The sequence below is a fragment of the Triticum aestivum genome, chromosome 4A (genome assembly GCF_018294505.1).
Source record: "Triticum aestivum cultivar Chinese Spring chromosome 4A, IWGSC CS RefSeq v2.1, whole genome shotgun sequence".
In the NCBI taxonomy this organism is placed as follows: Eukaryota; Viridiplantae; Streptophyta; class Magnoliopsida; order Poales; family Poaceae; genus Triticum; species Triticum aestivum.
The window spans coordinates 148,114,290-148,127,553 of NC_057803.1; positions in this window are offsets into that span (position 1 = coordinate 148,114,290).

Sequence of the window (13,264 nt, forward strand, 5' to 3'; positions counted from 1 at the left end):
CAGTAGCCCCCGAGACTTGAAGCAGTTAGAGCAACTGATTTAAGGATCATTTAATATGCAGGTTCTTACAGAGAAGAATACCGTACTGTCCCAGGAGCTGGAAAAGTGCAAGGCCCAACTAGAGGCTGCACTAGCCGCAGCAGGGGAGCCCAAAGAGACCCCCTCAGGTAAGATACACTTCGAAAGATTAGTATTGTGCGGTGTGGGTGCAAATCTGACAAATCATATTGCAGATGGCGCCGGACTTGATCCGGAGAAGCAACAACTCTTACGCCGGCTAAAGGCCGTTGAAAGTACGTTGACAAAGGTGAGGCGAGAGAAGAATGATCTTCAGGATGCCAACACCAAGATGGACGTCGAACTTAAAGATGTTCGTGGCCAGCTGTCGGACTCCACGAAGGAGAATCAGCGGCTTTGACGCAGCGTATTTAGTAAGTGCTTGAACGAACTTTGAAAAAAGAGTTCGGCGAGGAAGTCGACTAACGGAGTAATGTCTGTAGGTATGCTCACAGGTCGTCCTGCAGAGGAGATGCCCGGTTCTACGAGTGACATTCTTCCCGAACTCTTGCAACTGCACGAGCGAATTCGGCAGGTGATGCGAAGCGTTGCCCAAGCCTTATGGCCTGCCCACTCCATGCCCAAGGGCCTTGGAGATCTTGCGGAGAAGCTGAAGAGAGCTCGGCGGCGCTTCCGGTTGTGGAAGATATCAGCCTGCCAACAAGGCGCTAGGGAGGCCTGGGCCATGGTGAAGACCCGTTTTACGAAGTCTGACCCAAACCACATGGCCAAGGTCGGACCAGTGGGGCCTGACGGGAAGGAGATCCCTGTAAGCTTAGTATATGGCCAAGTAGAGTTGGCCGCGAAGTATTCCCAGCAGGACTGTAAATTAGACAGCCTGTTAGATGGTATAGAAGAGGAATACAATCAGTCAGAATGACTATGTAATTTTGAATTGACATGTGTAATGCCTTCTAGCCGGATTGTAGATCGTTTGTCGTTGCCGACCTTTTCGCTTCAACCTCGGGACCTGACAGTCCGGAGTGTGTCCGAATACCATAGTGGTTATATAAGAACCGGGGTATGCGTGGAGACCAGGCGTAGGGGTCATTAGTGCTTTATCAGACAAGTGCCCAACTAGTTATGTTATATTACATGGTTAGTAAGAAACATCTTCCAGAGAGAATAGTTCCGTTAGGGGTTCCTTTCGCTGGGAGGCATGCCCTAAAGTGCATGTCCGGACTGCGTGAAAAGACGTAGAAAAAAGCATCTAGGGGCGCATAAAATGAGTAAAAAGATCATCTTTTATTTCACCGACCGAATATTCCCTTAAGAATGCTAGCTTTCGGCTTCACCCAGTCTGAGGTACACATCCGGCTGACCCGGCAGTAACAATCGCAGAGGTGCTCCCTTTACCGCCTAGCCGAACAATCGGGAACGTAGGGGTAAGCACAGGAGCCAGGCAACCCAGCTTGTCCAAAACTTAAGTCATATCGATGCATATAATGGTGAAGAAAAAGGTACATGCGGAAGTTTGACGCATGTGTTGGGCGTGAAGCCCGTATAAATAAGCTTCTGTTAAAGAAGCCCCCCGGTTTAATGAGCGCGAGTGGCGCGTCACTAGATGAGCATTTAAGGGCTATAAAAGAAAAGAGGGGAAGGAGAGAAATGTAAGACAGAAAAATGCAAAAAATGGACAGAGGAAGGAGACGAACACAGAGTCCGGCGCTAGGCATAGAATCTTCGGAGACGGGTGGCGTTCCATGGGTTCGGCTCGAGTCGGTTATCCGACGCATCTCGCAGGCGGTACGCCCCACCAGTCAGGACTTGGTCGATTATGAATGGACCTTCCAACTTGGGCTTGAGTTTCTCCTTTTTCTTATCCGGCAGGCGTAGAACTAGTTCGCCAACATTGTAATTTTTGGCACGTACTTCTCTGCTTTGATATCTTCGGGCCTGCTGTTGATAAAATGCGGAACGGGCTTTTGCCACATCACGCTCCTCCTCCAAGGCGTCCAAGTTGTCCTGCCGATCAATCTCGGCTTCTCTTTCTTCGTACATGCGCACTCTAGGTGAGTCATGAATTATGTCGCAGGGCAGAACTGCCTCTGCGCCGTACACCATAAAAAATGGTGTGTATCCGGTGGTGCAATTTGGCGTGGTCTGCAGCCCCCATAGCACAGAGTCGAGCTCCTCTACCCAGTGCGTGTTAGATTCCTTGAGGGACCGCACCAGTCTGGGTTTAATGCCGCTCATTATAAGACCATTTGCGCGTTCGACCTGGCCGTTGGTTTGTGGGTGATAGACGGAAGCATAATCGAGCTTGATGCCCATGTTTTTGCACCAGAGTTTTACCTCGTCGGCGGTAAAGTTTGTACCGTTATCGGTTATGATGCTGTGGGGGACGCCATAACGGTGTACAACCCCGGATATGAAGTCTATCACAGGTCCGGATTCGGCCGTTTTAACAGGCTTGGCTTCTATCCATTTGGTGAACTTATCCACCATGACCAGTAAGTATTTTTTCCTATCGGTCCCACCTTTAAGGGGTCCGACCATGTCAAGCCCCCAGACCACAAAAGGCCAGGTGATGGGTATAGTTTGGAGTGCGGTGGGTGGCATATGGCTTTGGTTGGCAAAAAGTTGGCAACCAGCGCATCGTTGGACTAGGTCCTGAGCGTCCGCCCGGGCCGTCGGCCAATAAAAGCCTGTACGGAAAGCCTTGCTAACAAGGGACCGAGCAGCGGCGTGGTGACCACCGAGTCTGGCATGAATTTCAGCCAGAAGGTTCCGCCCTTCCTCTTCGGAGATGCACCTTTGAAGGACTCCAGTAGTGCTTTTCTTATAAAGCTCTCCCTCATGGACTCTATAGGCTTTAGATCGCCGCACTATGCAGCGGGCCTCGTTTTGGTCCTCCGGGAGTTCCTGCCTAGTAAGGTAGGCTAGGAGTGGTTCTGTCCACGGGGCGATAACCGCCATTATTACGTGGGCTGAAGGTGTAATTTCATTGGCAGAGCCTCCAATTGTGTCAGATTGTTCGGCGTCGAGTGGTGCGGCTGGGTCCGGGCTATTATTTGCGGGTTCCCCCTCCCATGCTATGGATGGCTTGAACAATATTTCCAAAAAGATGTTGGGGGGACTGCATCGCGTTTTGCTCCGATGCGTGCCAGGACGTCCGCTGCTTAATTGTTTTCTCGGGCTATATGGTGAAACTCCAGCCCTTCGAACCGAGCTGAAATTTTTAGGACGGCGTTGCGGTAAGCTGCAATTTTTGGTCCTTGGCGTTGAAGTCTCCGTTTATTTGGGATATCGCAAGGTTTGAATCCCCGCGTACCTCTAGGCGCTGGATACCCATGGATACTGCTATCCGGAGACCATGTAGGAGGGCCTCATATTCGGCTGCATTGTTGGAATCCATGTACATGATCTGGAGCACATATTGGACTGTGTCTCCTGTGGGGGACGTCAGGACGACACCAACCCCCAGTCCGGCCAACATTTTGGAGCCGTCGAAATGCATAATCCAGTTTGAATATGTGCCGTACTCTTTAGGGAGCTCGGCCTCCGTCCATTCTGCGACGAAGTCAGCCAAAACGTGCGATTTAATAGCTCGTCGTGGCTTATAGGTTATATCGAACGGGAGAAGCTCGATGGCCCATTTTGCAATCCGGCCCGTTGCATCGCGGTTGTTGATAATATCGTTGAGTGGTACTTCCGAGGCTACTGTTATGGAACACTCTTGAAAGTAGTGTCGTAGCTTCCGGGATGCCATGAATACCGCGTATGCAGTCTTTTGATAATGCGGGTACCGTGATTTGCATGGAGTGAGGACAGTGGACACGTAGTAGACCGGTCTTTGAAGGGGGAATTTGTGTCCATCCGTTTCCCGCTCGACAACGAGCACTGTGCTGACAACTTGATGTGTTGCTGCAATGTACAATAACATTGGTTCGCCGGTGTTCGGTGCGGCCAGGACTGGGTTTGTTGCCAATATGGCTTTTATTTCATCAAGTCCGGCCGTGGCGGCATCCGTCCACTCGAAGTGTTCGGTGCGCCGAAGGAGGCGATAGAGGGGTAGTGCCTTTTCTCCCAAGCGGGAGATGAAGCGGCTTAAAGCCGCCACGCATCCGGTTAATTTTTGTATTTGTTTGAGGTCCTTTGGGATATCCAAATGTGACAAAGCTCGGATCTTGGCTGGATTTGCTTCAATTCCTCTACCGGATACAATGAATCCCAAGAGCTTTCCGGCTGGAACGCCGAAGACGCATTTTTCCGGGTTGAGCTTGATGTCATATTTTCGGAGGTTATCGAATGCAAGCCTCAAGTCGTCTACTAGAGATTCGACATGTCTTGATTTGACGACCACATCATCCACATACGCCTCCACTGTTTTGCCGATCTGGTTTGCCAGGCATGTCTGGATCATGCGCTGATATGTTGCGCCGGCGTTTTTCAGCCCGAAGGGCATTGTGTTGAAGCAGAATGGGCCGTATGGTGTGATGAATGCTGTTGCGGCTTGGTCTGATTCTGCCATCTTGATTTGATGGTAATCGGAGTATGCGTCGAGGAAACACAATGAATCGTGTCCTGTGGTGGCATCGATAATTTGATCGATATGCGGGAGGGGGAAGGGATCCTTTGGGCAAGCCTTGTTAAGGTCTTTAAAATCGACACACAGGCGCCAGGATTTGTCCTTCTTTGGTACCATCACCAGGTTTGCTAGCCAGTCCGGATGTTTTATGTCTCTAATGAATCCGGCCTCCAATAGCTTGGCTAGCTCCTCTCCCATAGCCTGTCTCTTGGGTTCGGAAAAATGCCGAAGGGCTTGTTTGACAGGTTTGAATCCTTTTAGGATATTTAAGCTGTGTTCGGCCAGCCTGCGTGGGATGGCTGGCATGTCTGAAGGGTGCCAGGCGAAAATGTCCTAGTTCTCTCATAGGAACTTTCGCAGTGCGGCGTCTACATCAGGGTTTAGTCGTGCCCCGATGGAAGCTGTTTTATTGGGGTCCGTTGGATGGACCTGGAATTTGACTATTTCATCAGCTGGCTTGAAGGATGTGGATTTGGATCTCTTGTTGAGTATCACATCATCCCTGTTAACCATGGAGCGCAGCACAGTCAGTTCCTCGGCCGCTAAGGCTTCGGATAGTGCCTCAAGAGCTAATTTGGCCGTCTTGTTTTCGGCGCGGAGTGCTATGTCCGGATCACTAGCTAGAGTGATAATTCCGTTCGGCCCGGGCATCTTAAGCTTCATGTACCCGTAATGGGGTATTGCTTGGAAGATTGTGAATGCTTCCCGCCCTAGTAAAGCGTGATATCCGCTTTTGAACGAGGCCACCTGAAACATGACTTCTTCGGACCTGTAATTATCCGGCATGCCGAACACCACATCTAGTGTGATTTTTCCTGTGCAGCGCGCTTCCCGACTGGGGATTATTCCTCTAAAGGTTGTGCTGCTTCGCTTGATGCAGTTCCAGTCTATTTCCATTTTTTGAAGGGTTTCCTCATAAATGAGGTTTAGTCCGCTGCCTCCATCCATGAGCACCTTGGTGAGGCGAAAGCCGTCCACTATGGGACTGAGGACCAATGCGGGTGGTGCTCAGGCTGTTCGGAATCTAGGTTCATCACTTGCGTTGAAGGTAATAGCAGTGTTGCTCCATGGATTTATTGTTGCAACTTGATAGACCTCGGCGAGGCTGCGGAGTGTTCTTTTTCACATATTGTTTGATGCGAAAGTCTCGAAGACTGTGAGAACGGTACTGGTGTCCTTGGGCTGGCTTTCTGCGGCCTCCAGAATTAAGAGGTCCTCGCCAATTTTGGCCACCAGCCGGAGTATCCAACATCCTCTAAGGCTGTGAGTTCGTGTGGCGTCCTCTGTACTGTGAATTCTACAGGGTCCATCAAGCCACCTTTCCAGTACGGTTCCATGCCCTGTAGAGGGTTTTGGCTTTTTGGTGTTTATCCCGGGTGTCCTATGATGATGCACCCTCTTAGTTCGGACGGGATTACTATTCAAGGCCGGATTATCCCAAAATTTTATTTCGGTTTTCCAGGCGCTTTCCATCGCACAATATTTTTGTACTATGGACACCAAGTCAGCGAAGCGTGTAATATCACGACGACTTACGGCGTTAAGGATTCCCTCGTCCGTGCAATTACTGCAGAAAATTGAGATTGCGTCTCCCTCGCGGCAATCCTTTATCATGTTCATAACCAGGAGGAATCTGGCCCAGTAATGATGTACTGTTTCCTCGGGCCTCTGCCTGATTTGGGAGAGATCGCTTATGTTCGGGTGGGCGGGTGTCGTTGAATCTGAAACCTCACCCAATCCAAGATTCGGAGGCCGAAGAGTTTCCGAACTATGAAGTTCGGATTCTTGGATGTTGTCCAACGAATCTATCCCGTTGCCTGATCCTAAGCTCAGGTCTTGAGTTACATCCTCCTCTCCGCGGGTATCCGGCTTGGAGGGGTCGGGAATTCGGACGTGGCTAGTCCTTAAAATAGATGAAGGGTCGCCGCACTGCGCCTCTACCACGGCAACGTGGTGGGTGACTTGGGGACAGTTAATTCTCTTAGATCGGGTTTAAGCCCAACCTGGTCGTAATCCGTAGCGACCCCCAGGGCGGCGATGCGATCCAAGATATCGTTTACGGAAGAGAGCTCCATTGGATCTAGCTGCTCGACGAGCTCCGAGCTGACATGTAGGTTGCTTTTGATGACCCGAGAGGTCACCGTCGGCGCAATAGCCAAACAGGCGGTCATGAGGAAACCACCTAGCCGGAGAGTTTGGTTGACAGCCAAGGCTCCCTTAGCAACGGCGCCGTCTTTAAAGACGGGAGGAGGCATCCTTCCTGATTGCGACGGCACAGAGGAACTCTCAATGAAAGCACCAATGTCGGTGTCAAAACCGGCGGATCTCGGGTAGGGGGTCCCGAACTGTGCGTCAAGGCCGGATGGTAACAGGAGACAAGGGACACGATGTTTTTACCCAGGTTCGGGCCCTCTCGATGGAGGTAATACCCTACTCCTTCTTGATTAATATTGATGATATGGGTAGTACAAGAGTAGATCTACCACAAGATCAAGGAGGCTAAACCCTAGAAGCTAGCCTATGGTATGATTGTTGTATATGGAGTTGATGTCCTATGGACTACAACCCTCCGGTTCATATAGACACCGGATAGGGTTAGGGTTACATAGAGTCGGTTACAATGGTAGGAGATCTTGAATATCCGCATCGCCAAGCTTGCCTTCCACGCCAAGGAAAGTCCCATCCGGACATGGGACAAAGTCTTCAATCTTGTATCTTCATAGTCCAGGAGTCCGGCTGAAGGTATAGTCCGGCTACCTGAACACCCCCTAATCCAGGACTCCCTCAATGATCCCTCACTAAATTTCAAGGTATAAGTGTTCTCCCTGAGTATGCACCGTTGGTACAGTTCGTCGTGCTGAGACACCACGTGATGATCGGGTGTGATAATCTCTACATTCACATACAACGGGTGCAAGCAAGTTTTGCACATGCAGAATACTCGGGTTAAACTTGACGAGCCTAGCATATGTAGATATCGTCTCGGAACACTGAGACCGAAAGGTCGAACGTGAATCATATAGTAGATATGATCAACATAGTGATGTTCACCATTGAAAACTACTCCATCTCACGTGATGATCGGACATGGTTTAGTTGATATGGATCACGTGATCATTTAGATGACTAGAGGGATGTCTATCTAAGTGGGAGTTCTTTAGTAATATGATTATTGAACTTTAATGAACTAGTACCTAATAGTTTTTGCATATCTATGTTGTTATAGATCAATGGCCCATGCTACCATTCCCTTGAATTTTAATGCATTCCTAGAGAAAGCTAAGTTGAAAGATGATGGTAGCAACTACACGGACTGGGTCCGTAACTTGAGGATTATCCTCATTGCTGCACAGAAGAATTACATCCTGGAAGCACCGCTAGGCGCAAGACCTGTCGTGGTTCTAACTCTGACAGTGATGTAGGGGGGTATGTATGGAGAGGCTAGATCTTAGCTATGGAGGAGTTGTAAGCACACGAGGATTACGAGTTCAGGCCCTTCTCGGAGGAAGTAACAGCCCTACGTCTCGGTGCCCGGAGGCGGTCGACTGAATTATGTGTGTATGAATAACAGGGGTGCCAACCCTTGATACTGAGGAGGGGGTGGATTATATAGAGTTCGCCAGGCCCCTCCAGCCCTCAGTAATGCAAGGTTTAAAGTACATTAAGACTGGGGGTTACTGGTAGCGCCCCTAATAAAGTGCTATGATGACCATAAAAGCTACTTAATGACCGACCGTTTGCATGCAGGGTGACTTTAGATCTCCTGGCAGTTGAGTGGTTGGAATTTGGTCGAGTGATTGCTTCGTGGTCGAGTGTCTTGAATCTGTCGAGTGGGATACCTCCAAGTCGATTAAAAGGTGACTTCTTCTAGGGATGTCCTTGGGTAGGGTACTTAGGACAGGTCCATGCCCCTATCCTAGGTACATAGCTTCATCATTAGCCCCCGAATGGATCGAGGTTCGAGTGGGGAAGGAGTTGGGGATCTTTCCGACTGGTTCTTCATGTTATATGAACGTCTTGTTTTGGATCAATTGTCACGGATGACATCGTCAACTTCTTTTAGTCGCCTTGATCCATTCTTAGCCTCTTGTCGAGTGAATTTCTTTACTTGTGAAGTTCCGAGTGACGGTGTGAAAGGGATCTTCTGTTTGACGAGTTGTTCTGCGGCCTGCGGATTATGCGGAATTTGAATTTCGGGAAGCGCGCGGGACGGGGGCGGCCGCAGTAATCGGATGGGATAGGACGGAAGCTCCTCGATCCCCGCGCCACCTTTTTTGCCACGTACCGCGCACGCGCCTGTTGCGGGATTTGATGGGATTGCCTGGGCCTACCAGTCAGCCACTCGGAACCGACCTCTTATAAGCTGCCGGCTCGGGACCCCCGAACAGTGCGCCTTCACTTTTCCCCCTTCCTTCACAAGATCCTCCACCACCTCCACTCCCACCTTGGTGCCGTAGGTCTGTTCGAGCTTCACCGGCGACGATGGTGAAGGAGAAGACATCGGCTCTGGAGCACGCGAAGAAGGCGGCGGTGCAGGGGAAGGGGAAGAAGTCCGCTCGGGGCGGTCTTCCTCGAGGATTGCTTTGCCCAAGGATTGGATCCAGGGCGACTGGATGCCGTCGGTGATTCGGCAGGATGATCTCGATGATCTGGTCGAGGGGGGATTCATTCCCCACGAATCTGCGCGCCTCCCGGGGAAAGAAGTCGAACCCCAGCCTCTTGATGGTGAGTGCGTCCTCCTTGCCACCCATATCGATCATGGATTTTCTCTGCCTCGTCATCCTTTTTTCCGGAGCTTCTTGAACTTCTTTGGAGTGCAGCTCCATGACTTTACTCCCAGTTCTATTGTGTATCTTGCTGCTTTCGTTTCCTTGTGTGAAAACTTCTTGGGTTGCCGCCCCCATTGGGGACTCTTCAAGCACATCTTCACTTGCCGCTCTCAGTCGGTCAAGAAGGCCAAGTCGAGTGACGAACGGACGCAGGTGATCCAGCTGTGCGGGGGCCTGGCGATCCAGATGAGGGGAAAAAGTTCCTTTTCGTCTATCACTTTTCCCGAGTCAGTCCGTGGGTGGCAGTCGACTTGGTTTTACTATAAAGACCAGGTGACCCCAGGATAGTCGACTGGGCTTCCCCCTTTTTCTCTGAATCGAGCACAAAAACCTGCCTCTCTGAAAGTGACGCCGGAGGAAAAGGCGCAAGTCAAGGTGCTGGTCGGTTGAGTGGTTCATCTTGTCCGCGATGGTGTGACTGGCATGGACTTGTTGGAAGTCTTCCTTCGGAGGCGCATCCAACCGCTTCAGGCTCGTGACCACCCGATGTGGCTGTACTCGGGTCTCGAAAAGACCACTTGGATTCACCCAGAGGAGGTCATTGACGAGATGTTCGAAGGGTGGCTGTCGAGTATCACAGGGAACAAGGACAACCCCCGAGGAGCCAGGAGGATTCCTCCACTCGACCAAACATACGAAGTGGACAAGGTCTGACCTTGCGTTTCCGACTGTGATCTTGCTTTCTTTATTTGTTCTTTTTGGATTAGTCGATTGACTTTTGTCTCGTTTGTTGTCCTGTAGGCCACTACTAAGATGTACTCGACACCCAATGGAGCACAGGAGCAGGCCAAGGAAGGATAGGTGAGCGGAGGCGAAAGTGGAGACGAGGGAGAAGAGTGGGAATCTGACGGCGAAGGAGAGGGGGGTGACGACGATGACTCCAGTGAAGAGGAGGAGGAAGAAGTCGAACCTCCCCGCTCGGAACGGCGATCCAAGCTTACACACGACCCTGCGCGGGAACGTGGTAAGGCGACTGTCACTGTTGGGCAGTCGTCGAAGCGCCCTCGGACCTCATCTCCAGCGCTGACAGAAAAAGCTCCCAAGCACCCACGCGTGACGCCGTCCAAGCCGCCCAAGGCTCTGCCCAAGATGAAGATGACTGTCCCAACCATTTCTGGGTAATAGTAGAATTTGTTTTCCTTTGTCGAAAGTGACGGACTCTTGGTCGACTCATTAAATAAGCTGACTGACTTTCGAAATTTGCAGTGCTGCCACCTCGGAGATCTCCGCCAAGGACGATGATCAAGAGATGGAAGACGCTGTCACCTCCAACCCCGGTACGATTACTGATGCTCTGCTTTTAGTCGACAGATGATTTCTTATAATTCCGGTCGATTGGATTTTTCTTGTAGCTCCTCCTCATGTCATTGACCTCCCTGATGATGACGATGAAGTGCCACTGAGGGCGCGAAGGAACAGGAGGGCGCCGGCTGGCAAGACCCCACAAACTACTCCGTCGCCTGAGGCCATAGTCTGGGAGGGTGGTGATACCACTCGGGTTTCTGTGACCTTCGCTGAACCTCTGACGAGTGTCCGGCCTTCGACGTCGACTGCAAATCCGCCTTCGCTTTTTGCCACACACCACGTCCCTAAGGACCAAGTGGGTGCCGCTAAAGAGGCTATACGCCAGGCGGGGATCATGATGGAGCAAGTGAAGGTGGTTCGGGAAGCCAGCCAAGCAGCTTATGACGCGAGCTCAGCTCTTCAGAGTAACGTCCAGGTCAGTCAATTCACCGCTTGTTCTGTTAGGATATGCTATCTGAAGAATCTCTTTTCCGAAGATCTTTATATCTATACGCCCACTGGGTGTGTCTATTAATCTTTTTGACGAGTGGGGGCACGCTAAGTGCACCCACTGGGTGTAGTCCCCGAGACTACGGTGGACTGCTGGCAGTCGACTATAGTCTTTATATTGTGTTGCTTTAGCTGAACTTCTTCACTCGGTCTGGTCAGGCCATGTCGAATGGAACTATAAACGGTCGGCTGCGGGTAGTCGATTTTTTTGGTCGAACTAGTGGGGGCACGCTGAGTGCACCCACTGGGTGTAGTCCCCGAGACTACTGTCGAATGTTTTTGATTTGACTGTAGTCTTAGAAACGCCATCATTATCTCTTGGTTACTCGGAAGCAACTTATCTTGGATGTCCGTCGACTGATTTTTTGCAGAAATCCTGCGAACTTGTGGCTCGCTACACTGAGTTGGAGAACAAACAGATCCAACTGAACCTTGACTTGAAGCTTGCTCAGGAGAACTTGCAGAAGGTGAGGGACGAAGCAAAAGGTATGGCTGGTGAGCTTTTGTCGACTATCCTTTCTTTCTGGCCGTCCTCGATGTTGATCTCACTTGCTGTTTCGCACACAAAATGGAGGAGGCTCTGAAGAAGAAGGATCAAGACCTTGCCGAAGCGCAGAAGGAGGCCCTGAACAAAACGAAGCTTGCTGAAGAAAAACTGGCTTCAGTCGGTACTCTTGAAAAGGAAAACTCCAGGCTGAAAACTGCTCTCGACAAGGCTAATCGAGAGGTCAGCCGTCTGAAGAATGGCAATATAGCTCTGAATGATAAGGCAAGTGAACTGGCGGGGGAAGAGGAACGATCTGGAGGCTTATCTCGGTGGACTCTCCAAGAAGCTGTTCGTCATGCTCGAGGGTAATTACTCTGGCCCGACTGACTTGCAGTTACCAAATCTACGTAGAGCCACTGACTTATCCTTGAATTGTGTTTACAGAATTCTGCCAGAACTTCAAAGAGGAGACCAGTCGAGTGGAGACAGACTTGGACCCCATCAATTCTCCAGTGAAGGACGAGGCTGCTATGAACGTGCTCCGACTGGAATCTCGTGTTGCCGGCGTTGTTGACTATCTTGCTCGGTTGAAGGTTGCGATGTCACGGATCAACACGTCGCTCTGGCCTAGGACGACGCTTCAGAATGACCTCGAGTCCCTGATGACTCGACTGAATGAAGTCCCAGGTCGAGTGGCGGAATGGAAGAAATCTTCTGCTAGATGTGGCGCTGACATCGCTCTGTCTCTGGTCCGCGTCCACTGCAAGGAGGCGCGAGAAGAAAAGTTGGCCGCCATCCAAGTTGCCAATACCAGGAAGCACAACTTTCAAGACTTCATGCAGACTTTCCTTGTTGCTGCCACTCGCATTGCAGACGGGATCGACTTGGACGAGTTCGTCGCCCCTTCCAGTCCTCCGCATGAGGAATAAAAACTTTTATGCTTCACTTTAAATTTGCCTCGGAATGCCGAGTGGATTTTGTAACCGTTAAACTCTGTCAAGCTGGAGGCTCGAGTACTTTGATCTGCGGTCTAGAACCTTTGGATCTTATCTGAACTTGATTTATCGTTGAATATCTTCATGAATTATCTGTCCAGTGGAACTTGTTCTTCACTCGAAATAACTTTGTATTTGTGGTGCAACTCCAAAGGAGAAGGTATCAGTCGATTTGCACCTCGTCGTCCTTGCGGATTGGGATGTGTTCCGTACTTAGGTGAGCACTGGGCTGCAGCTGAGCCTCCGAGTGGAAGTTCTGCTCTCCACTCGGTAGGATTTTAAAAACTTAGACGAGTACTGGACTGCAGCTAAGCCCCCGAGTGGGAGGTCTGCTCTCCACTTGGTAGGATTTTTTCAAACTTAGGCGAGTACTGGACTGCAACTAAGCCCCCGAGTGGGAGGTCTGCTCTCCACTCGGTAGGATTTTTTCAAACTTAGGCGAGTACTGGACTGCAGCTAAGCCCCCGAGTGGGAGGTCTGCTCTCCACTCGGTAGGATTTTTTCAAACTTAGGCGAGTATTGGACTGCAGCTAAGCCCCCCGAATGGGAGGTCTGCTCACCACTCGGTAGG